Genomic DNA, 25,176 nt, shown 5'->3' on the forward strand with positions numbered 1-25,176 from the left:
GTCTGCTGACTGGAGTGGGAAACGCAGTTGAGGAAAATATTATTTTAAATGGCATTAAATAATACTATTATATTGAGACATACAAAGACAGGAATGTGTTGATTGATTAGTGCGAATACATTTTATTTTACTACAACACATTTAAGGCAGTTTCATTAAGTCAAACTAAATCTAAATAAGTAGCCAGCTACTGTCAGTCTATACTGCTCCTACATGGTGTAACAATACATCATGTAGATGTATATAATGAACAGACTATGTCTCTACTGCTCCTACATGGTGTAACAATACATCATGTAGATGTATATAATGAACAGACTAGGTCTCTACTGCTCCTACATGGTGTAACAATACATCATGTAGATGTATATAATGAACAGACTAGGTCTATACTGCTCCTACATGGTGTAACAATACATCATGTAGATGTATATAATGAACAGACTAGGTCTATACTGCTCCTACATGGTGTAACAATACATCATGTAGATGTATATAATGAACAGACTAGGTCTATACTGCTCCTACATGGTGTAACAATACATCATGTAGATGTATATAATGAACAGACTAGGTCTATACTGCTCCTACATGGTGTAACAATACATCATGTAGATGTATATAATGAACAGACTAGGTCTATACTGCTCCTACATGGTGTAACAATACATCATGTAGATGTATATAATGAACAGACTAGGTCTATACTGCTCCTACAGGGTGTAACAATACATCATGTAGATGTATATAATGAACAGACTAGGTCTATACTGCTCCTACATAGTGTAACAATACATCATGTAGATGTATATAATGAACAGACTAGGTCTATACTGCTCCTACATGGTGTAACAATACATCATGTAGATGTATATAATGAACAGACTAGGTCTATACTGCTCCTACATGGTGTAACAATACATCATGTAGATGTACACTACCGTTCAAAAGTTTGGGGTCACTTAGAAATGTCCTTGTTTTTGAAAGAAAATCACATTTTTTGTCCAATAAAATAAATTCAAATTGATCAGAAATACAGTGTAGACATTGTTAATGTTGTAAATGACTATTGTAGCTGGAAACGGCTGATTGTTTTATGGAATATCTACATAGGTGTTCAGAGGCCCATTATCAGCAACCATCACTCCTGTGTTACAATGGCATGTTGTGTTAGCTAATCCAAGTTTATAATTTTAAAATGCTAATTGATCATTAGAAAATCCTTTTGCAATAATGATAGCACAGCTGAAAACTGTTGTGCTGATTAAACAAAGCTTTTGTAAACAGTGTGCAGGCCTTCTTGTTCTTTAACAAAGCTTTTGTAAACAGTGTGCAGGTCTTCTTGTTCTTTAACAAAGCTTTTGTAAACAGTGTGCAGGTCTTCTTGTTCTTTAACAAAGCTTTTGTAAACAGTGTGCAGGTCTTCTTGTTCTTTAACAAAGCTTTTTTAACAATCAGGCAGTAGAACAACAATAATCATCACCTCTTGACCATCTTCCCTCCCCTTAACATTCAGACCCTGTCAGTGTGCCAGGTGGACATTGGGTTTGATTCAGACCCTGTCAGTGTGCCAGGTGGACATTGGGTTTGATTCAGACCCTGTCAGTGTGCCAGGTGGACATTGGGTTTGATTCAGACCCTGTCAGTGTGCCAGGTGGTCATTGGGTTTGATTCAGACCCTGTCAGTGTGCCAGGTGGACATTGGGTTTGATTCAGACCCTGTCAGTGTGCCAGATAGACATTGGGTTTGATTCAGACCCTGTCAGTGTGCCAGGTGGACATTGGGTTTGATTCAGACCCTGTCAGTGTGCCAGGTGGACATTGGGTTTGATTCAGACCCTGTCAGTGTGCCAGGTGGACATTGGGTTTGATTCAGACCCTGTCAGTGTGCCAGGTGGACATTGGGTTTGATTCAGACCCTGTCAGTGTGCCATGTAGACATTGGGTTTGATTCAGACCCTGCCAGCATGGCCAGAAATGTATTCCAAGGTCAGTAACTTATAACCACAGAATCACCGCAGACCTTTCATGCCTAAAAACACCTAAGTATCAGATTTACTGCATCAGTAAAACTAATTTTGTCACTGCATAAGACACCATTCACAATGATGGCTGAGGTACGTGTAAAACATGACATATTATTTCCTCATTGTAAAAAATGTCCCGCTCCTTTAAAACATATTTGTAATGCCAAGGCTTTAGCTCAGTGGGCTGTTCCATTGTTGAGGAAAGCAGGGGGAGTGTTGTGAGTAACAGAACTGCCTGAGATGTAGGGGAAGGGAAGCTGTTCCATTGTTGAGGAAAGCAGGGGGAGTGTTGTGAGTAACAGAACTGCCTGAGATGTAGGGGAAGGGAAGCTGCTCACTGATTGGCTGTAGGGACAAGGGTCCCTCCAAAAATATATCACTAATAGGCCAAGCCTCCACAGACCCTGTCTTGTACTGACAAACAAATCATTTGACGTTCAAATACGTCATTTTAAATCCAGCTGGGCCTTTTAACACAGACAGTTGTTCCTGCTGTAGATGTTATGCCTTTGTACAGATCTAGGATCAGTTCGTTTTATATGTTCTCTAACACAGACAGTTGTTCCTGCTGTAGATGTTATGCCTTTGTACAGATCTAGGATCAGTTCGTTTTATATGTTCTCTAACACAGACAGTTGTTCCTGCTGTAGATGTTATGCCTTTGCACAGATCTAGGATCAGTTTGTTTTATATGTTCTCTAACACAGACAGTTGTTCCTGCTGTAGATGTTATGCCTTTGCACAGATCTTGGACCAGTTCACCTCCACAATGCATATACAGTACCGGTCAATTGTTTGGACACACCTACAAATTCAATGTTTTTTCTTTATTTTAACTATTGTCTACATTGTACAGATCTAGGATCAGTTTTAACTATTGTCTACATTGTAGAATAATAGTGGAGACATTGAAACTATGAAATAACACATATGGAATCATGTAGTAACCAAACAAGTGGCAGTAGAATGGCTTTACTGAAGATCTCAGTAACTTTCAACGTGGCACCGTCAGAGGATGGCACCTTTCCAACAAGTCAGTTTGTCAAGTTTCTGACCTGCTAGAGCTTCCCCGGTCAACTGTAAGTGCTGTTACTGAGAAGTGGAAACATCTAGGACCAACAACGGCTCAGCCAAGAAGTAGTGGGCCACACATGTTCACAGAACGGGACCGCCGAGTGCTGAAGCGTGTAACGTGTAAAAATCATCTGTACTTGGTTGCAACACTCACTAACAAGTTCCAAACTGCCTCTGGAAGCAACATCAGCACAAGAAACTGTTTGTCAGGAGCTTCATGAAATGGGTTTCCAGGGCCGAGCAGCTGCATACAAGCCTAAGATCACCATGTGCAATGCCAAGTGTAGGCTTAAGTGGTGTAAAGCTCACTGCCATTGGACTCTGGAGCAGTGGAAACGTATTCTCTGGAGTGATGAATCATGCTTCACCTTCTAGCAATCCGACGGACTAATCTGGGTTTGGCGGATGCCAGGAGAACGCTACTTGCCCCAATGCATAGTGCCAACTGTAAAGTTTGGTGGAGGAGGAATAATGGTCTGGGGTTGTTTTTCATGGTTTGGGCCCCTTAGTTTCAGTGAAGGGAAATCTTAACCCTACAGCATTCAATGACATTCTAGAAGATTCTGTGCTTCCAACTTTGTGGTAACAGTTTGGGGAAGGCCCTTTCCTGTTCCAGCATGACAATGCCCCGTGCGATAAAGCGAGTTCCATACATGAATGGTTAGTCGAGATTGGTGTGGAAGAACTTCACAAGCCCTGACCTCAACAACGTCGAACGCCTTTGGGATGAATTGGAACGCCGACTGTGAGCCAGGCCTAATCGCCCAACATCAGTGCCCGACCTCACTAATGCTCTTGTGGCTGAATGGAAGCAAGTAGCAATGTTTCAACATATAGTGGAAAGCCTTCCCAGAAGAGTGGCGGCTGTTATAGCAGCAACGGGGGGACCAACTCCATGCAAAAGCCCATGATTTAGGAATGAGATGTTTGACGAGCAGGTGTCCACATACTTTTGTTGATTTAGTGTATATACTGCAGACAGACAGACAGACAGACAGACAGACAGACAGACAGACAGACAGACAGACAGAACTACTAGTCACCCCTCCACTCTCTCCCTGAGTCCAGGCCCCAGACAGACACAACTAATAGTCACCCCTCCACTCTCTCCCTGAGTCCAGGCCCCAGACAGACACAACTAATAGTCACCCCTCCACTCTCTCCCTGAGTCCAGGCCCCAGACAGACACAACTAATAGTCACCCCTCCACTCTCTCCCTGAGTCCAGGCCCCAGACAGACACAACTAATAGTCACCCCTCCACTCTCTCCCTGAGTCCAGGCCCCAGACAGACACAACTAATAGTCACCCCTCCACTCTCTCCCTGAGTCCAGGCCCCAGACAGACACAACTAATAGTCACCCCTCCACTCTCTCCCTGAGTCCAGGCCCCAGACAGACAGACAGACAGACAGACAGACAGACAGACAGACAGACAGACAGACAGACAGACAGACAGACAGACAGACAGACAGACCTACTAGTCACCCCTTCACTCTCTCCCTGAGTCCAGGCCCCAGACAGACAGACAGACAGAACTACTAGTCACCCCTCCACTCTCTCCCTGAGTCCAGGCCCCAGACAGACAGACAGAACTACTAGTCACCCCTCCACTCTCTCCCTGAGTCCAGGCCCCAGACAGACAGACAGACAGAACTACTAGTCACCCCTCCACTCTCTCCCTGAGTCCAGGCCCCAGACAGACAGACAGACAGAACTACTAGTCACCCCTCCACTCTCTCCCTGAGTCCAGGCCCCAGACAGACAGACAGACAGAACTACTAGTCACCCCTCCACTCTCTCCCTGAGTCCAGGCCCCAGACAGACAGACAGAACTACTAGTCACCCCTCCACTCTCTCCCTGAGTCCAGGCCCCAGACAGACAGACAGACAGAACTACTAGTCACCCCTCCACTCTCTCCCTGAGTCCAGGCCCCAGACAGACAGACAGACAGAACTACTAGTCACCCCTCCACTCTCTCCCTGAGTCCAGGCCCCAGACAGACAGAACAGCAACACCGTCAGAACTATAGCAGTCTTCATTCTGAAATGACTCTGGTCTTCTTCAGAAGTAGTGCAGTAGTCTACAGGGTTCAGAACTCACCTTTTTAAACACTTCTTATCACTCATATCATGAGGTTTCACATGTGTTTGGTTACATAGTGTCCAATGTTCTTCTGAGTGATAAAACAGCAAACATTAAGAGTGTTTACTTATCAGACCCACATATATAATAAATATACTATAATATACTATATTCACATGCTTTTAGTACTCACACATGAATCATATCATGTATGCAGGTCATGTGTTGTTTTGAGCCAGCAGTAAAAACACACTGACAGGACAGTTCCTCTTATGGCCACTAGGTGGTAATCTGGTGTCACAGACGCAGGACTGAAGACTAGAAAGAAGCATTGCCCCAATTATCTCTCCTTTCTCCTAAAGTGTGCACTTGTTCACTTCCCTGAAATGACTGGTACACTAAATATAGTGGAAACGCCCACTTGATAACAGAAGGTAGAGTCCTCTGAGTGGAACGGTGGGAGACAAACAGTACCTCCTCTCCCCTTCTCTCCCCTCTCCTCTCCCCCCTCTCCTCTCCTCTTCTTCCCCTCTCCCCTTCTCCCCCCTCTCCTCTTCTCTTCTCCCCCTTTCCCCTTCTTCTACCTCCCCTTAATTTATTTAATATAAATTAAAGGATGGGAGGGAGACAGAGAGGGGGGAGGTGAAGGGAAGTAGGATAGAGAGGGAGGAGGGGGAGAGAGAGAATATCATTTTTATCACTTACTTCTCATCAGTGATGTCATCATAACCAGTAACCTGTTCCACTCTTGGTCCAGCCCAGCCTGACCCTGACATATAGCATCAGGCCTGTTGAGTTGACTTGGGTAACAGACCTCTAGCTTCTACACCACATCCCCCCTTCTCCTGCTCTAACATGAGACCTCATCAGTACTCATTTTTGGGTGCTGGTACTGTTTATATTGAGGTGCTGGAACATTAAGCCAATATTCTGTAAGAGGTGAACTCAAGCAGTAGAAAGTTAGAGGTGATATTATAGGACACACTATGTGTAACTTTGCTGCTCTGTCAGCAGTTTCCTGTGGAGTTTTTCAGTTTGCTGTAGTGTGTTCAACCACTGATCCAAGATAAGTTGCTAAGAAGTTTATCTCACATCAAAGACCTAACGAACTAATGACATAGAAGTCATATAGCCGAGCAGTATTTTCCACTCTTCAGTCCACTCTTAATGACAGTAAACTTGTTTCGCTCAGTGGAGCCCCAGTTAGAGACAGATATGATACCTGCAGTGGTACTGACCATCCTATTCTGGAGCACAGGTAGGAGGCTGTTATATTGATATACACTTGTGACAGTTACTGAGATATGTTTTGATATTGTAATATATATTACCATTTGCAGGGTTAGTAAAATAACATGCAACTGGAAGCAGACAGTAAAAATGTGTCTCAAAGCAGGACAATGATGTGATCACCTGTAAATGTACTTTACTGTAGCCTAACTGTCCATCTGTGGACAGGCACTAATGTCAGTTAAGTTGTGATGGTGTCATGCATCTGACTGTTGTATATTCAGTGTGTCAATGATTGATTGTATCTGTCTCTATGTAAATGAATGAGAGTATATATTATATTGGTGTTATGTTAGAGTAGGAGAAGGGGGAGTGTTGATGCTAGAGGTCTATGAGCTGAGTCAAGATCAACAGGTCCAACACTATATGTCAAGAAGAGAAAGAGGGAGAGAGAGATGGAAGAGAGAGGAGGGGTGGGGAGAGAGATTTGAGGAGGAGGAGAGAGAGAGAGGAGGGTAGGGAGAGAGAAAGGGAAGAGGAGAGAGAAAGGGAGGGGAGAATGGAGGGTTGGGGAGAGAGGAGGGTAGAGGAAAGAGGAGGGTAGAGGAGAGAGAAGTGGAGAGGAGAGAGGAGGGTGGGGGAGAGAGGAGGGTAGAGGAGAGGAGAGAAGTGGAGAGGAGAGAGTAGGGTAGGGGAGAGAGGAGGGTAGAGGAGAGAGAAGTCGAAAGGAGAGAGGAGGGTAGAGGAGAGAGATAGGTGTATTGGAGAGAGTAGGGTAGGGGAGAGAGGAGGGTAGAGGAGAGAGAAGTGGAGAGGAGAGAGTAGGGGAGGGGAGAGAGGAGGGTAGAGGAGAGAGAAGTGGAGAGGAGAGAGGAGGGGAGGGGAGAGAGGCTAAGGTAGAGAGAAAGGGAAGGTAGGGGAGAGAAAGGGTATACGAGAGAGTGTGTGTACACGTGGTTGTTGGTGTGGCTGAAATAGAATCCACTAATTTGAAGGGGTGTCCACATACTTTTGAATATATAGTGTATGTACACATGGGTGTTGTTGCACAATACCAACAATAAGCCTATCTTCCCATTCACATCATGAAAGGTCATGTTGATGTTCATTTAACCTCTGTCTCTCTCTGCCTCTGACTCCTCCCTTTCTCCTCTGTCTCTCTCTTCCTCTGACTCATCCCTTTCTCCTCTGTCTATCTCTTCCTCTGACTCCTCCCTTTCTCCTCTGTCTCTCTCTTCCTCTGACTCCTCCCTTTCTCCTCTGTCTCTCTCTTCCTCTGACTCCTTCCTTTCTCCTCTGTCTCTCTCTTCCTCTGACTCCTCCCTTTCTCCTCTGTCTCTCTCTTCCTCTGACTCCTCCCTTTCTCCTCTGTCTCTCTCTTCCTCTGACTCCTCCCTTTCTCCTCTGTTTCTCTCTTCCTCTGACTCCTCCCTTTCTCCTCTGTTTCTCTCTTCCTCTGACTCCTCCCTTTCTCCTCTGTCTCTCTCTTCCTCTGACTCCTCCCTTTCTCCTCTGTTTCTCTCTTCCTCTGACTCCTCCCTTTCTCCTCTGTCTCTCTCTTCCTCTGACTCCTCCCTTTCTCCTTTGTTTCTCTCTTCCTCTGACTCCTCCCTTTCTCCTCTGACTCCTCCCTTTCTCCTCTGTCTCTCTCTTCCTCTGACTCCTCCCTTTCTCCTCTGTCTCTCTCTTCCTCTGACTCCTCCCTTTCTCCTCTGTCTCTCTCTTCCTCTGACTCCTCCCTTTCTCCTCTGTCTCTCTCTCTTCCTCTGACTCCTCTCTTTCTCCTTTGTTTCTCTCTGTCTCTCTGTCTCTTTCTCTCTCTTTCTCCTCTCTCTCTCTGTCTCCTCAGATCTCCAGGCTCAAAGCGTCAGTCCACCAGGTAGGTAGAGTATAAATCTACAGTGACTATAACAGTTCAATATTAGTCAACTTTATTATCCCACATTGAGAAAGTAATATGACCATAAACACTATTCTATAACCCAATAACAAGTAGTGTTTTATGGAACTACTGATACTTGACATATTATATATTGTATTGGTCTGATGTTAGAGTAGGAGAAGGGGGGTGTAGATGATAGAGGTCTGTTACCCAAGTCAACAGGTCTGATGTTCGAGTAGGAGAAGGGGGGGTGTAGATGCTAGAGGTCTGATGTTAGAGTAGGAGAAGGGGGGGTGTAGATGCTAGAGGTCTGATGTTACAGTAGGATAAGGGGGGGTGTAGATGCTAGAGGTATGATGTTACAGTAGGAGAAGGGGGGGTGTAGATGATAGAGGTCTGATGTTACAGTAGGAGAAGGGGGGGTGTAGATGATAGAGGTCTGATGTTACAGTAGGAGAAGGGGGGGTGTAGATGCTAGAGGTCTGATGTTACAGTAGGAGAAGGGGGGGTGTAGATGCTAGAGGTCTGATGCTAGAGTAGAAGAAGGGGGGGTGTAGATGCTAGAGGTCTGATGTTAGAGTAGGAGAAGGGGGGGTGTAGATGCTAGAGGTCTGATGTTAGAGTAGGAGAAGGGGGGGTGTAGATGCTAGAGGTCTGATGTTAGAGTAGGAGAAGGGGGGGTGTAGATGCTAGAGGTCTGATGTTAGAGTAGGAGAAGGGGGGGTGTAGATGCTAGAGGTCTGATGTTACAGTAGGAGAAGGGGGGGTGTAGATGCTAGAGGTCTGATGTTACAGTAGGAGAAGGGGGGGTGTAGATGCTAGAGGTCTGATGTTAGAGTAGGAGAAGGGGGGGTGTAGATGCTAGAGCTCTGATGTTACAGTAGGAGAAGGTGGGGTGTAGATGCTAGAGGTCTGATGTTACAGTAGGAGTTGATCTTAGGCTTGTGTGCTGCTGCTCGGCCGTAGAAACCCATTTCATGAAGCTCCAGACGAACAGTTCTTGTGCTGAAGTTGCTTCCAGAGGAAGTTTGGAACTCGGAAGTGAGTGTTGCAACCGAGGACAGATGATTTTTACACGCGACAAACTTCAGCACTCGCGGTCTCGTTCTGTGAGCTTGTGTGAGCTACCACTTCGCAGCTAAGCCACTGCTGCTCCTAGATGTTTCCACTTCACAATAACAGCACTTACAGTTGACCGGGGCAGCTCTAGCAGGGTAGACATTTGATGAACTGACTTGTTGGAAAGGTAGCATACTATGATGGTGACATGTTGATTGTCACTGAGTTCTTCAGTAAGGCCATTCTACAGCCAATGTTTGTCTATGGAGATTGCATGGCGGTGTGCTCAATTTTTTTTCACAGGTCAGGAAAGGGTGTGCCTGAAATAGCCAAATCCACTAATTTGAAGGGGTGTCCACATACTTTTGTATATACTGTAAGGTGTAGCTGGGTCGGCCCGTCCTCCACCACCCCAACCCAACACATCCCACTCAGCTTTAGGGTCTTAGTGAAACATTCATTGTTGGTTTCAGGTGTGTTAGGTCAAGGCCAGAGTGACAACCCACAGGACAGCAGACCACCAGGACTGAACAACCCAACAGCTGTTGAAAACATGAAGTGGTCATGTTTTTTATACAGACTCCTTTTGTTGTACTGTTTTCCATATAAGGCATCCTGACCTCATGAACGTTGACCAGTACATCAAATCTAGTGATACATAACGAGACATTTCTGCCGTCCATTGTGACATTGTTGGAGGATAACCAACCTTCCAATTAATTATAATGCATTTCTCAGCCTCTATAAATGCTTGGTTACACAGTTTCTTCTGATAACAGTCTCCGGTATCAACATTTCCAAGCCAACAAATACAGAGAGAAAAGAGAATCTGTAGACATGCTGAGATTAAAGAGCATCCTCTTTACCAGAATTCAGCCAGAATTCACAAGACCACAACATACGCAAATATGTCCCCTTTTGTGGAGGGGGGGGGGGGGGGGTCTTTAATCAACCACAAGGCTGGGAGAGAGAGATAGTTCTTACTCACTGACAGACTGAGGCGGAGACAGGGGAGGAGGGAGAGAGAGAGAGATAGTTCTTACTCACTGACAGACTGAGGAGGAGACAGGGGAGGAGGGAGAGAGAGAGAGAGAGATAGGAGAGAGATAGTTCTTACTCACTGACAGACTGAGGAGGAGACAGGGGAGGAGGGGAGGAGAGAGAGATAGTTCTTACTCACTGACAGACTGAGGAGGAGACAGGGGAGGAGGGAGAGAGAGAGAGATAGGAGAGAGAGATAGTTCTTACTCACTGACAGACTGAGGAGGAGACAGGGGAGGAGGGGAGGAGAGAGAGATAGTTCTTACTCACTGACAGACTGAGGAGGAGACAGGGGAGGAGGGAGAGATAGAGAGATAGGAGAGAGAGATAGTTCTAACTCACTGACAGACTGAGGAGGAGACAGGGGAGGAGGGGAGGAGAGAGAGATAGTTCTTACTCACTGACAGACTGAGGAGGAGACAAGGGAGGAGGGAGAGAGAGATATAGTTCCTACTCACTGACAGACTGAGGAGGAGACAGGGGAGGAGGGAGAGAGAGATAGGAGAGAGAGATAGTTCTTACTCACTGACAGACTGAGGAGGAGACAGGGGAGGAAGGAGAGAGAGAGAGATAGGAGAGAGAGGTAGTTCTTACTCACTGACAGACTGAGGAGGAGACAGGGGAGGAGGGAGAGAGAGAGATAGGAGAGAGAGATAGTTCTTACTCACTGACAGACTGAGTAGGAGACAGGGTAGGAGGGAGAGAGAGAGATAGGAGAGAGAGATAGTTCTTACTCACTGACAGACTGAGGAGGAGACAGGGGAGGAGGGAGAGAGAGAGATAGGAGAGAGAGATAGTTCTTACTCACTGACAGACTGAGGAGGAGACAGGGGAGGAGGGGAGGAGAGAGAGATAGTTCTTACTCACTGACAGCCTGAGGAGGAGACAGGGGAGGAGGGAGAGAGAGAGAGATAGGAGAGAGAGGTAGTTCTTACTCACTGACAGACTGAGGAGACAGGGGAGGAGGGAGAGAGAGAGATAGGAGAGAGAGATAGTTCTTACTCACTGACAGACTGAGGAGGAGACAGGGGAGGAGGGAGAGAGAGAGAGATAGGAGAGAGAGATAGTTCTTACTCACTGACAGACTGAGGAGGAGACAGGGGAGGAGGGAGAGAGAGAGAGATAGGAGAGAGATAGTTCTTACTAACAGACTGGGTTGGTAGAAGGAGACAGGGGAGGAGGGTGAGAGAGATAGGAGAGAGAGAGATAGTTATTTTTCTAACAGACTGGGTTGGTAGAAGGAGACAGGGGAGGAGGGAGAGAGACAAACATTTAAATCAAATTAATATATTTGTATCACTGACTTCTCACCAGTGATGTCATCATAACCAGTAACCTGTTCCTCTCTTGGCCCAGCCCAGCCTGACCCTGACATATAGCATCAGGCCTGTTGAGTTGACTTGGGTAACAGACCTCTAGCTTCTACACCACATCCCCCCTTCTCCTGCTCTAACATGAGACCTCATCAGTACTCATTTTGGGTGCTGGTACTGTTTATATTGAGGTGCTGGAACATTAAGCCAATATTCTATAAGAGGTGAACTCAAGCAGTAGAAAGTTAGAGGTGATATTATAGGACACACTATGTGAAACTTTGCTGCTCTGTCAGCAGTTTCCTGTGGAGTTTTTCAGTTTGCTGTAGTGTGTTCAACCACTGATCCAAGATAAGTTGCTAAGAAGTTTATCTCACATCAAAGACCTAACGAACTAATGACATAGAAGTCATATAGCCGAGCAGTATGTCCCACTCTTCAGTCCAAACCTTATGACAGTGACTTGTATATGTCAGTGGAGCCCCAGTTAGAGACAGATATGATACCTGCAGTGGTACTGATGACCCTGTTGTGGAGCACAGGTAGGAGGCTGTTATACACTTGTGACAGTTACTGAGATATGTTTTGATATTGTAAGATATGTTACCATTTGCAGGGCTAGTAAAATAACATTCAACTGGAAGCAGACAGTAAAAATGTGTCTCAAAGCAGGACAATGATGTGATCACCTGTAAATGTACTTTACTGTAGCCTAACTGTCCATCTGGGGACAGGCAATAATGTCAGTTAAGTTGTGATGGTGTCATGCATCTGACTGTTGTATATTCAGTGTGTCAATGATTGATTGTATCTGTCTCTATGTAAATGAATGAGAGTATATATTATATTGGTGTTATGTTAGAGTAGGAGAAGGGAGGGGTGTAGATGATAGAGGTCTATGAGCTGAGTCAAGATCAACAGGTCCAACACTATACGTCAAGAAGAGAGAGAGAAAGAGAGAAAGAGAGAGAGAGAGATGAGAAGAGAGAGAAGGGGTGGGGAGAGAGATTTGAGGAGGAGGAGAGAGAGAGAGGGTAGGGAGAGAGGAGGGTTGGGGAGAGACAAAGGGAGGGGAGAGAGAAAGGGAGGGGAGATGGGAAAGGAGGGCATAGAGCAAGATAGGTGAGAGAGAAGGGGAGGGGAGAGAGAAGGGGAGGGGAGAGAGCTTTGAGAAGGAGAAAAGAGGGTTGGGGAGAGCAGGGTAGGAGAGAGGGAAGGGTAGAGGAGAGATGAGGGTAGGAGAGAGGGAAGGGTAGAGGAGAGAGGAGGGTAGGAGAGAGGGAAGGGTAGAGGAGAGAGGAGGGTAGATACAAGAGAACGGTAGAGGAGAGAGGAGGGTAGGGGATAGAAGGTAGGGTAGAGAGAAGGGGAGGGGAGAAAGGAGGGAAGGGGAGAGTGGAGGGTAGGAGAGAAGGGTAGAGTAAAGAGGATGGGAGGGGAGGGGAGGGGATAGAGAGATTTGCGGAGGAGAGAGGAGGGTAAGGGAGAGAGGAGGGTGGAGGAGAGAGGAGGGGAGGGGATAGAGAGATTTGCAGAGGAGAGAGGAGGGTAAGGGAGAGAGGAGGGTGGAGGAGAGAGGAGGGGAGGGGAGAGAAGAGGGTGGAGGAGAGAGAAGGGTAGGGGAGAGAGGAGGGTGGAGGAGAGAGGAGGGTGGAGGAGAGAGGGAAGGGTAGAGGAGAGAGGAGGGTAGGAGAGAGGGAAGGGTAGAGGAGAGAGGAGGGTAGATACGAGAGAACGGTAGAGGAGATAGGAGGGTAGGGGATAGAAGGTAGGGTAGAGAGAATGGGAGGGGAGAAAGGAGGGAAGGGAAGAGTGGAGGGTAGGAGAGAGAAGGGTAGAGTAGAGAGGATGGGAGGGGAGGGGATAGAGAGATTTGCGGAGGAGAGAAGGGTAGGGGAGAGAGGAGGGTGGAGGAGAGAAGGGGAGGGGAGAGAGGAGGGTGGAGGAGAGAGGAGGGTGGGGTAGAGAGGAGGGGAGGGGAGAGAGGAGGGTGGAGGAGAGAGGAGGGGAGGGGAGAGAGGAGGTTGGAGGAGAGAGGAGGGGAGGGGAGAGAGGAGGGTAGGGGAGAGAGGAGGGGAGGGGAGAGAGGAGGTTGGAGGAGAGAGGACGGGAGAGAGGAGGGTGGAGGAGAGAGGAGGGTGGAGGAGAGAGGAGGGTAGGGGAGAGAGGAGGGTAGGGGAGAGAGTACGGGAGGGGAGAGGAGGGTGGAGGAGAGAGGAGGGTGGAGGAGAGAGGAGGTTGGAGGAGAGAGGAGGGGAGGAGAGAGAGGAGGGGAGGGGAGAGAGGAGGGGAGGGGATAGAGGAGGGTGGAGGAGAGAGGAGGGGAGGGGAGAGAGGAGGGTGGAGGAGAGAGGAGGGGAGGGGAGAGAGGAGGGTGGAGGAGAGAGGAGGGTGGAGGAGAGAGGAGGGTAGAGGAGGGGAGGGGAGAGAGGAGGGTGGAGGAGAGAGGAGGGTGGAGGAGAGAGGAGGGTGGAGGAGAGAGGAGGGTGGAGGAGAGAGGAGGAGAGAGGAGGGTGGAGGAGAGAGGAGGGTAGAGGAGGGGAGGGGAATGTGTTTACACATGGGTGTTGTTGCACCATACCAACGATAAGCCTGTCTTCCCATCACATCATGAAAGGTCATGTTGATGTTCATTTAACCTCTGTCTCTCTCTTCCTCTGACTCCTCCCTTTCTCCTCTGTCTCTCTGCCTCTCTCTCTCTCTCTCTTTCTCCTCTGTCTATCTCTTTCTCCTCAGATCTCCAGGCTCAAAGCGTCCGTCCACCAGGTAGGTAGAGTATAAATCTACAGTGATTATAGCAGTTCAATATTAGTCAACTTTATTATCCCACATGGAGAAAGTAATGTGTCCATACAAACCATTCTAAACCCCAATAACAAGTAGTGTTTTATGGAACTACTGATACTTGACATATTATATATTATATTGGTCTGATGTTAGAGTTGGAGAAGGGGGGTGTAGATGCTAGAGGTCTGTTACCCAAGTCAACAGGTCTGATGCTATCTGTCAGGAAGAGAGAGAGAGGAACAGAGAGAGAGGAAGGAGAGAGAGAGAGAAGGCGTGGAGAGAAAGGGAGATGTCAACAGAGATAGGGAGAGCTAGAAGGAGGGGAGAGAGGGAGATGTCAACAGAGATAGGGAGAGCTAGAAGGAGGAGAGAGAGAGAGAATGTCAACAGAGATCAACAGAGATGGGGCTGACAGAATAACATGCAGCCAACTGAATATCTTGTCATTACTGACTTCTCACCAGTGATGTCATCATAACCAGTAACCTTTTCCACTCTTGATCCGGCTCAGCTTGACCCTGACCTCTGAAATTAGTGATTTAAAAAATGATTTAAAAAAAATGTAATTAGATTTAATCTCATCTGCAAAGAGAGTTACACATTTGCATGGAAGGAGAATGTACACTACATGACCAAAAGTATGTGGACACCTGCTCATCTAACATCTCATTCCAAAATCATAGGTATTAATATGGAGTTGGTCCCCCCTTTGCTGCTATAACAGCCTCCAGTCTTCTGGGAAGGTTTCCACTAGATGTTGGAACATTGCTGTGGGGACTTGCTTCCATTCAGCCACAACAGCATTAGTGAGGTTGGGCGATTAGGCCTGGCTCACAGTCGGCGTTTCAATTCATCCCTAAAGGTATTCACTAGGGTTTAGGTCAGGACTCTGTGCAGGCCAGTAAAGTTCTTCCACATCGATCTCAACAAACTATTTCTGTATGGACCTCGCTTTGTGTACAGGGGCATTGTCATGCTGAAACAGGAAAGGGCCTTCCCCAAACTGTTGCCACAAAGTTGGAAGCACAGAATAGTCTAGAATGTCATTGTCTGCTGTAGCGATTAGATTTCCCTTCAATGAAACTAAGGGGCCTAACACGATCCATTAAAAACAACCCCAGACCATTATTCCTCCTCCACCAAACTTTACAGTTGGCATTATGCTTTGGGCCAGGTAGCGTTCTCCTGGCATCTGCCAAACCCATGTTTGTGGTATGGACTGCCAGATGGGGAAAAACGTGATTCATCACTCCAGAGAAAGTGTTTCCACTCCAGCAGACGCTTGGCATTGCACATGTTGATCTTAGGCTTGTGTGCTGCTGCTCGGCCGTAGAAACCCATTTCATGAAGCTCCAGACGAACAGTTCTTGTGCTGAAGTTGCTTCCAGAGGAAGTTTGGAACTCGGAAGTGAGTGTTGCAACCGAGGACAGATGATTTTTACACGCGACAAACTTCAGCACTCGCGGTCCCGTTCTGTGAGCTTGTGTGAGCTACCACTTCGAGGCTAAGCCACTGCTGCTCCTAGATGTTTCCACTTCACAATAACAGCACTTACAGTTGACCGGGGCAGCTCTAGCAGGGTAGACATTTGATGAACTGACTTGTTGGAAAGGTAGCATACTATGATGGTGACATGTTGATTGTCACTGAGTTCTTCAGTAAGGCCATTCTACAGCCAATGTTTGTCTATGGAGATTGCATGGCGGTGTGCTCGATTTTATTCACAGGTCAGGAACGGGTGTGGCTGAAATAGCCAAATCCACTAATTTGAAGGGGTGTCCACATACTTTTGTATATACTGTAAGGTGTAGCTGGGTCTGTCACGCCCTGGCCTTAGTATTCTTTGTTTTCTTTATTATTTTAGTTAGGTCAGGGTGTGACATGGGGAATGTTTGTGTTTTGTCTCGTCTTGGGTGGTTATATGGTAAAGGGGGTGTTGGGTTTAGTGTATGGGGTTGTGTATAGTGAATGTGTCTAGGTATGTCTATGGTTGCCTGAGTGGTTCTCAATCAGAGACAGCTGTCTTTCATTTGTCTCTGATTGGGAGCCATATTTAAGGCAGCCATGGGCATTATACGTTTGTGGGTAATTGTCTATGTAGAAAGTTTGTATTTCACTTACGTTTGTAGCTTCACGGTCGTTTGTTGTTTCGTTTGTTATAGTGTTCGTTTCGTGTTTGTTTCGTGTTTCTCTCGTCTCTAATAAAAAGAGCATGTATTTTTCACACGCTGCGCCTTGGTCCACTCAATATCCTCAAGACGATCGTGACAGAATTACCCACCACAACGGGACCAAGCAGCGTGTTAAGCAGCAGCAGGAGCAGCGCATAAAGGATTCTTGGACTTGGGAGGAGATACTGGAAGGTAAGGGAACTCCCCCCCCCCCCCCCCAATTGTACAAAATAACATGGCAAGTTATTGGCACCGGGCGGAGCATATACACGATGGACAAATACACTACTTCTGGCGGTGTTTCATCCAAAGTTGATGGCAAATGCCATCTTGCAAATGAGCTGTGGGCGAGTGCGTTCTATGCTAATTTTTTATAGGCTTATTGTAACGCAAGTCAAGACCCAAGAGTGAAATTTTGAAAGTTTTGGCAAAAACTTAACACCCCCTTAAAAAAGTGCTTTCTGGACCGTTTTTCGAAATTCTTTCGAGTTTTATGTCAATTACACATGTGTAAGAACTGTATGAAAATACTTTTGTCAAATTTTATTAATCTAATTTTTTTGAAATTTTTATTTGTACTTAAGGAATATGTTTTGTTTATTTGGAATGTGATTTCATAGGAAGTCAAAAGTCAAATGTTAAAAATGTGGAAAAAAGGTATCACCCCCTTCATAGTCGAAAATAACATTTTGTTTTAAAAGGCCAAAATGAAGCATTTAAAACTGTATTGAAAATCATGCGTGGTAACCCAAAACATGAAACAGAATATTTTTTGACTTTTTTTGAAAACCTCCATAAATCACTCAGGCCAGCACCCATTGATTTAGGGCTGTAGTATAGTGCTCCAATATCGGGCATGGACGTCTGGATGACACCTAAAAGCATTTAAAACCGTTTTGAAAAATGACGCCTGGTAACCCAAAACATGAAACATAGAATATTTTTTGACTTTTTTTGGAAACCTCCATAAATCACTCAGGCCAGCACACATTGAATTTTGGCCGTAGAAAAGTGCTCCCAGAGCGGGTATGGAAGTCTGGATGCCCCCTAAAAGGCACCTGGTAACCCCAAAAAAATACCAGGTGTATTTTGGGAGTTTTTTGGAAAAACTCTCCACTGGTTACCCTGTTCTCATCACAACAGGTCATTTACATTTACATTTAAGTCATTTAACTTCTGCTGACATGATTGCACACTGTGGTATTTCACCTAACAGATACAGGAGCTTGTCAATGTTATATTTGTTTTCAAATTATTTTGGGTGCCTTGTAATATGAGAGAAATACACTGCTCAAAAAAATAAAGGGAACACTAAAATAACACATCCTAGATCTGAATGAATGAAATATTCTTATTAAATACTTTTTTCTTTACATAGTTGAATGTGCTGACAACAAAATCACACAAAAATGATCAATGGAAATCAAATTTATCAACCCCATGGAGGTCTGGATTTGGAGTCACACTCAAAATTAAAGTGGAAAACCACACTACAGGCTGATCCAACTTTGATGTAATGTCCTTAAAACAAGTCACAATGAGGCTCAGTAGTGTGTGTGGCCTCCACGTGCCTGTATGACCTCCCTACAATGCCTGGGCATGCTCCTGATGAGGTGGCGGATGGTCTCCTGAGGGATCTCCTCCCAGACCTGGACTAAAGCATCCGCCAACTCCTGGACAGTCTGTGGTGCAACGTGGCGTTGGTGGATGGAGCGAGACATGATGTCCCAGATGTGGTCAATTGGATTCAGGTCTGGGGAACGGGCGGGCCAGTCCATAGCATCAATGCCTTCCTCTTGCAGGAACTGCTGACACACTCCAGCCACATGAGGCCTAGCATTGTCTTGCATTAGGAGGAACCCAGGGCCAACCGCACCAGCATATGGTCTCACAAGGGGTCTGAGGATCTCATCTCGGTACCTAATGGCAGTCAGGCTACCTCTGGCGAGCACATGGAGGACTGTGCGGCCCCCCAAAGAAATGCCACCCCACACCATGACTGACCCACCGCCAAACCGGTCATGCTGGAGGATGTTGCAGGCAGCAGAACGTTCTCCACGGCGTCTCCAGACTCTGTCACTTCTGTCACATGTGCTCAGTGTGAACCTGCTTTCATCTGTGAAGAGCACAGGGCGCCAGTGGCGAATTTGCCAATCTTGGTGTTCTCTGGCAAATGCCAAACGTCCTGCACGGTGTTGGGCTGTAAGCACAACCCCCACCTGTGGACGTCGGGCCCTCATACCACCCTTATGGAGTCTGTTTCTGACCGTTTGAGCAGACACATGCACATTTGTGGCCTGCTGGAGGTCATTTTGCAGGGCTCTGGCAGTGCTCCACCTGCTCCTCCTTGCACAAAGGCGGAGGTAGCGGTCCTGCTGCTGGGTTGTTGCCCTCCTACGGCCTCCTCCACGTCTCCTGATGTACTGGCCTGTCTCCTGGTAGCGCCTCCATGCTCTGGACACTACGCTGACAGAAACAGCAAACCTTCTTGCCACAGCTCGCATTGATGTGCCATCCTGGATGAGCTGCACTACCTGAGCCACTTGTGTGGGTTGTAGACTCCGTCTCATGCTACCACTAGAGTGAAAGCACCGCCAGCATTCAAAAGTGACCAAAACATCAGCCAGGAAGCATAGGAACTGAGAAGTGGTCTGTGGTCACCACCTGCAGAACCACTCCTTTGTTGGGGGTGTCTTGCTAATTGCCTATAATTTCCACCTTTTTGTCTATTCCATTTGCACAACAGCATGTGAAATATATTGTCAATCAGTGTTGCTTCCTAAGTGGACAGTTTGATTTCACAGAAGTGTGATTGACTTGGAGTTACATTGTGTTGTTTAAGTGTTCCCTTTATTTTTTTGAGCAGTTTATATATGTATTATAAAACAATTTAGAAAACGTCACTCAAATCCTGTTAAAATGTATATAGAGGTATTAGTCTCATGAGAGAGAAGGAGAGGGGGGGGGGGGAGAGGAGGGGAGGGGATATTTGTGGAGGAGAGAGAAAGTGTCAAGGAAGGGCTCCACTAGGGCCCTCCCAGCCAGCCTGCTCTACTAGGGCCCTCTCAGCCAGCCGGCTCCACTAGGGCCCTCTCAGCCACCTGTCTCCACTAGGGCCCTCTCAGCCATCTGTCTCCACTAGGGCCCTCCCAGCCAGCTGGCTCCACTAGGGCCCTCTCAGCCAGCCGGCTCTACTAGGGCCCTCTCAGCCAGCCGGCTCCACTAGGGCCCTCTCAGCCAGCCGGCTCCACTAGGGCCCTCTCAGCCAGCCGGCTCCACTAGGGCCCTCTCAACCAGCCTGCTCCATTAGGGCCCTCTCAACCAGCCTGCTCCATTAGGGCCCTCTCAGCCAGCCTGCTCCACTAAGGCCCTCTCAGCCAGCCGGCTCCACTAGGGTCCTCTCAGCCAGCTGGCTCCACTAGGGCCCTCTCAGCCAGCCTGCTCCATTAGGGCCCTCTCAGCCAGCCTGCTCCACTAGGGCCCTCTCAGCCAGCTGGTGTCTGTAAGAGAGTGTGAGCTGTGTGTACAAAAAGTAGAAGTACAAATGTCAAGGGAAATGAACTAAAGTGATAAATCTAGTCCTAGGTTTTATTTACTGAGGTGTTTGTTCTCCACTGGTTACCCTGTTCTCATCACAACAGGTCACACATTCTGCTGACATGATTGAACACTGTGGTATTTCACCTAACAGATGCAGGAGCTTGTCAATATTATATTTGTTTTCAAATTATTTTGTGTGCCTTGTAATATGAGAGAAATATATGTCTCCTATATCATCGTACATTGGGCAGCAGGTTAGGAAGTGCAGCTCAGTTTCCACCTCATTTTGTGGGCAGTGGGAACATAGCATGTCTTCTCTCTGACTATGATGACCTCTCTCAATAGCAAGGCTATGCTCATTGAGTCTGTACATTGTCTATTTCTTCTCCATTTTATATCAATCACAGTGGTCAAGGACAGGTAGACTTTTCAATGGCCATCCCTTCACAGTTTTTTCTCTGGTTTCTATTAGTCACAGTGGTCAGATAGTCTGTTTAGGGCCAAATAGCATTTAAGTTCACTTTGACACTTTATAGTTGTGTAGTTCTAGATACTGTGTGGGTTTATTATATTTCTAGTCAGTAAATATTTAATAATTGTGTAGTTCTAGATACGGTGTAGGTTTATTATATTTCCTAGTCAGTAAATATTTAATAATTGTGTAATTCTAGATACTGTGTAGGTTTATTATATTTCCTAGTCAGTAAATATTTAATAATTGTGTAGTTCTAGATACTGTGTAGGTTTATTATATTTCCTAGTCAGTAAATATTTAATAGTTGTGTAGTTCTAGATACTGTGTAGGTTTATTATATTTCTAGTCAGTAAATATTTAATAATTGTGTAGTTCTAGATACTGTGTAGGTTTATTATATTTCCTAGTCAGTAAATATTTAATAATTGTGTAGTTCTAGATACTGTGTAGGTTTATTATATTTCCTAGTCAGTAAATATTTAATAATTGTGTAGTTCTAGATACTGTGTGGGTTTATTATATTGTCAGCCATAGCATTGGTGTACTGTATGACAGAGTCATAGACGTGTAGGATACATGAAAGAGGAGGATGGCATTGGTGTTTCTCTACAGGTAGGGTGAGTCAACATGTGTTTTCTACTTACACACACACACTCACACACACACACACACACACACAAACAAATCAGTACCATGGACAGCCACATCATATTTAGCTGACATTGATTGGACTAAATAGTTGTTGGTATCTTTTAGTTGTCACTGTATTAGACTAAGCAGAGGTGATTTGATGATGTTGAAATGTTGAAGTTGAAATGTTGCTGGAATAGTGGAGGCAGCTCCTGTTGTCTTTGTGACTTGCTGTAACTCTGTGGTTCTAAATCAATAGTTGTTTATTAGTCAGAAAATGTCAGAAACATGACCTTGCTTGACCATGCTGTAGGTCATGTAACTGTTTGTTACATGTAATATGTTTTGTGGACTTTACAGGACAGATGTTGCTCTCTGGTTTTGTGATGAAACAAATGTGTGGTTGAATTTATTCTGCCACTGTGTCTTCTTATAATCTCAGTTTTAGACATATATCACAGTGTCAAGGCATATAAACTAACAGAGCAAACAACACAATTATCACAACACATAGGTTGTAATATGGCTTTATTCTGGATTGGCTTCCCCAGTGATTTACCCAGAACCCACTGCTTCTGCCAGGGCCACCTGGACGCCCAACCCCAACCAGTCTAGTCAATAACTCAACTCTCTCTCCATCACAATTTCCTTCCCACTACTGTTTTCAATATAAGGCATCCAGACCCTATTCAAGATGTCCAGTACACCTTTATAAAAGGTGAACTCAAGCAGTAGAAAGTTAGAGTTGATAGTGAAACGTTGCTGCCATGTGAGCAGTTTCCTGTGGGGGTTTTCAAAACAGATGAGTTTGCTGTTGGTAGCTGGGTTCAACCACTGATCAAAGATAAGATGCTGAGAAGTTTATCTTTCATCATTGAAGTAAGGAACTAATGAGATTAAAGTCATATTGACTAGCAGTACTCTCTGCCCGACCCCCACCAGTCTAGTATATAACTCAATTCTCTCCCGACCCCCACCAGTCTAATACATAACTCAACTCTCTCCCTGACCCCCACAACTCTAGTAGAGATAGGAGGGGAGGGGACAGAGCATAGCCGAGGGAAGTAGGGGGTGGGGAGGGCAGAGCAGAGAGATAGGAGGGGAGGGGACAGAGCATAGCCGAGGGAAGTAGGGGGTGGGGAGGGGACAGAGCATAGCCGAGGGAAGTAGGGGGTGGGGAGGGGACAGAGCATAGCTGAGGGAAGTAGGGGGTGGGGAGGGCAGAGGAGAGAGATAGGAGGGGAGGGGACAGAGCATAGCTGAGGGAAGTAGGGGGTGGGGAGGGCAGAGGAGAGAGATAGGAGGGGAGGGGACAGAGCATAGCTGAGGGAAGTAGGGGGTGGGGAGGGGACAGAGCATAGCCGAGGGAAGTAGGCGTTATGAGGGTGCTGCGGCGCCCCGAGACAAATACATGAATGTAATTAGATTTTTTTACTTTTTGGAAAACCATTTCCCCCCTGTGGTAGACCAGGGGGTTTGGTCAAGACGTTTACCCAGATCAGACACGAACAGAGTAGGATTAGCTCGGTTTCAAGGGTGTTTATTTAAATAATAAATCAAAAAGATAAAGATAGGTCTCCCCCATGAGACCCTCTCCGGGATACCGTCTTCTACGCTCCGGGTCTTGCTGTATCCTGTCCAGCACAAAAACTGAACTCCCGCCTCATACCTCTGCAACCGTCCCCAACTATACGGGAGTCCTTTCCTCCCCCACTCTCTCTGTGTGCTGCCCTTCTGGCAGCTTTATGGGCCTTGCACAGCTGGTGAGCAACCAGCCCCTGATTACTCACCAACTCCCAGTCAGCCACAATTAGTCCTGGCCGGAGAGCCCGTCGAGACCTGGCACGTCCAGCAGATGGAGCCATCGGCTCGTGATGTATACTCTGTCTGTCACCAGGCCTCGACGAGTCTCCCCCTGGTGGCTGACCTGCTGTACGCCACACCCACTAGTAGTCCAGTACTGTATCAGTGGTTTGATATAGCCTTCTGTAGCGAGCCCAACATTAACTTCTTACCTATAGGTCTACATCATCATCCTCTGTCTGCATCCTAATCCCTACCTGTAGTCTACCTACCTCTGGTATAATGCATTTCCACCTCTCACTCCATCAGTGTTGCTCTGTCTGCATCCTAATCCCTACCTGTAGTCTACCTACCTCTGGTATAATGCATTTCCACCTCTCACTCCATCATCATCCTCTGTCTGCATCCTAATCCCTACCTGTAGTCTACCTACCTCTGGTATAATGCATTTCCACCTCTCACTCCATCATCATCCTCTGTCTGCATCCTAATCCCTACCTGTAGTCTACCTACCTCTGGTATAATGCATTTCCACCTCTCACTCCATCATCATCCTCTGTCTGCATCCTAATCCCTACCTGTAGTCTACCTACCTCTGGTATAATGCATTTCCACCTCTCACTCCATCAGTGTTGCTTGTCCATCTTCCTGAATTAAAAGATGAACAGATCAATATTGCTACATAACGTCATTAAATATTGCTAAGTTATTTAGCTATAGTGTGGATGTAGGGCTGTTTTTAGTATATAATGAGCACCCAGATGCTGCGTAGGCAACACAATAATATCAGACAGACAAACTGGCCCTGCTGCCTCCGTGTTGACTACTATGTTGCAATATGAATATTCTCAGAGTTGTCTTGTTGATACTAAATGTTTCAGTTTCTCCGAGCCGCCTCGTTCATTTATACAATGTTTCAATATTCTCCGAGCCACCTTGTTGATGCAATGCTTCAGTATTCACAGAATGTTTCCTTTCCCTGGTGAATAATGCAGACAGGCAAATACAAAATGAGCTGGGTGCACACATCATAAGGAACATCTCTGAATGCAGAGCAACAATTTTGTTGGGAAGCACATGAGACAATGACACTGTCATAGTACACAATAGGAACCGCTCCACAAGGGTCACTTCATATACATTATAGCAGGGGGTCGACAACGCTTTTCAATGTACAAATGATCCTCCCATTTCTAAAGATCTGCGTGCCTGTATAACGCCCCACCCAGCAGACTGTCGACCAATCACGTTCATGTTGTCATGCTGCGTCACGCGGTTGCTAAACCAATCGTAACGTAATATCTTCTCTCAGTCAGTGTACTTTATGTCGAGAAACTGCCTATTTTCATCAAGTACGTACTGTCACGATTCCAAAGCTATACGATACTACAGACAGCAAGTTAATTATCTCACATCTCCGAAAATATCTGTAATGTTGTACTTCTTTTTGACAAAATTCATGATAATATTGTGTTTTTGACCTAGAGCCCAATAGACCGTTCAAACCTTGAAAGCGTCTCCAAGTCCCAGAATCACCCAGAATGCACCGTACCGCCTATTGACATAGAAAATGCACCGTTTCCCATCTCCGCAAAAGTATTCCTGAAGTTGTGAATGTTAGATTCCACTCTGTGAGACACATCGATCTGCAGGTTGAACATGGTGAGATTGTAGACTCCTAAATAGATAGTGCAGTTTGTTTAGGTGATTTAACAGCTAGTTAGCTACTTCACCTGCTGATATTGTCTTTGGTATTATTGTGTGTAGATAGATTTAGATACCAGCCAGCCCATACAGAGAGCATTGCATTGTGGATTTTGTAGTCGACTTGAGCTGCAACAGATTTCCACAACGATGTTCCATCTTGTTACCAGCCTTATTATTAGGGATGCACCGATATTACATTTTTGGCCAATTCCGATATCCAATATTTTCCTTGCCAAAAAGAAACGATACCGATAACCGATATAAAACATTTTGCGGTCTTTTAAGCATTCTAGTACAGTTAAATAGTTCATATCTGGGGGCATTTCTGCTAGTTTTTGCTGTTCTCCAAATA

The 25,176-nt window shown here is 46.1% G+C and overlaps 2 protein-coding genes across 2 annotated transcripts in view; one reads left to right on the forward strand and one right to left on the reverse strand.

Moving 5' to 3' along the window:
- The window catches only part of LOC139579779 (scavenger receptor cysteine-rich domain-containing protein DMBT1-like), a 260,129-nt gene that overhangs the window by 194,001 nt on the left and 40,952 nt on the right, over positions 1 to 25,176 (reverse strand). The window lies entirely within an intron of this gene.
- The window catches only part of LOC139577724 (CD5 antigen-like), a 226,618-nt gene that overhangs the window by 20,798 nt on the left and 180,644 nt on the right, over positions 1 to 25,176 (forward strand). The window lies entirely within an intron of this gene.

Source organism: Salvelinus alpinus, chromosome 6 (genome assembly GCF_045679555.1).
Source record: "Salvelinus alpinus chromosome 6, SLU_Salpinus.1, whole genome shotgun sequence".
NCBI classification, from domain to species: domain Eukaryota; kingdom Metazoa; phylum Chordata; class Actinopteri; order Salmoniformes; family Salmonidae; genus Salvelinus; species Salvelinus alpinus.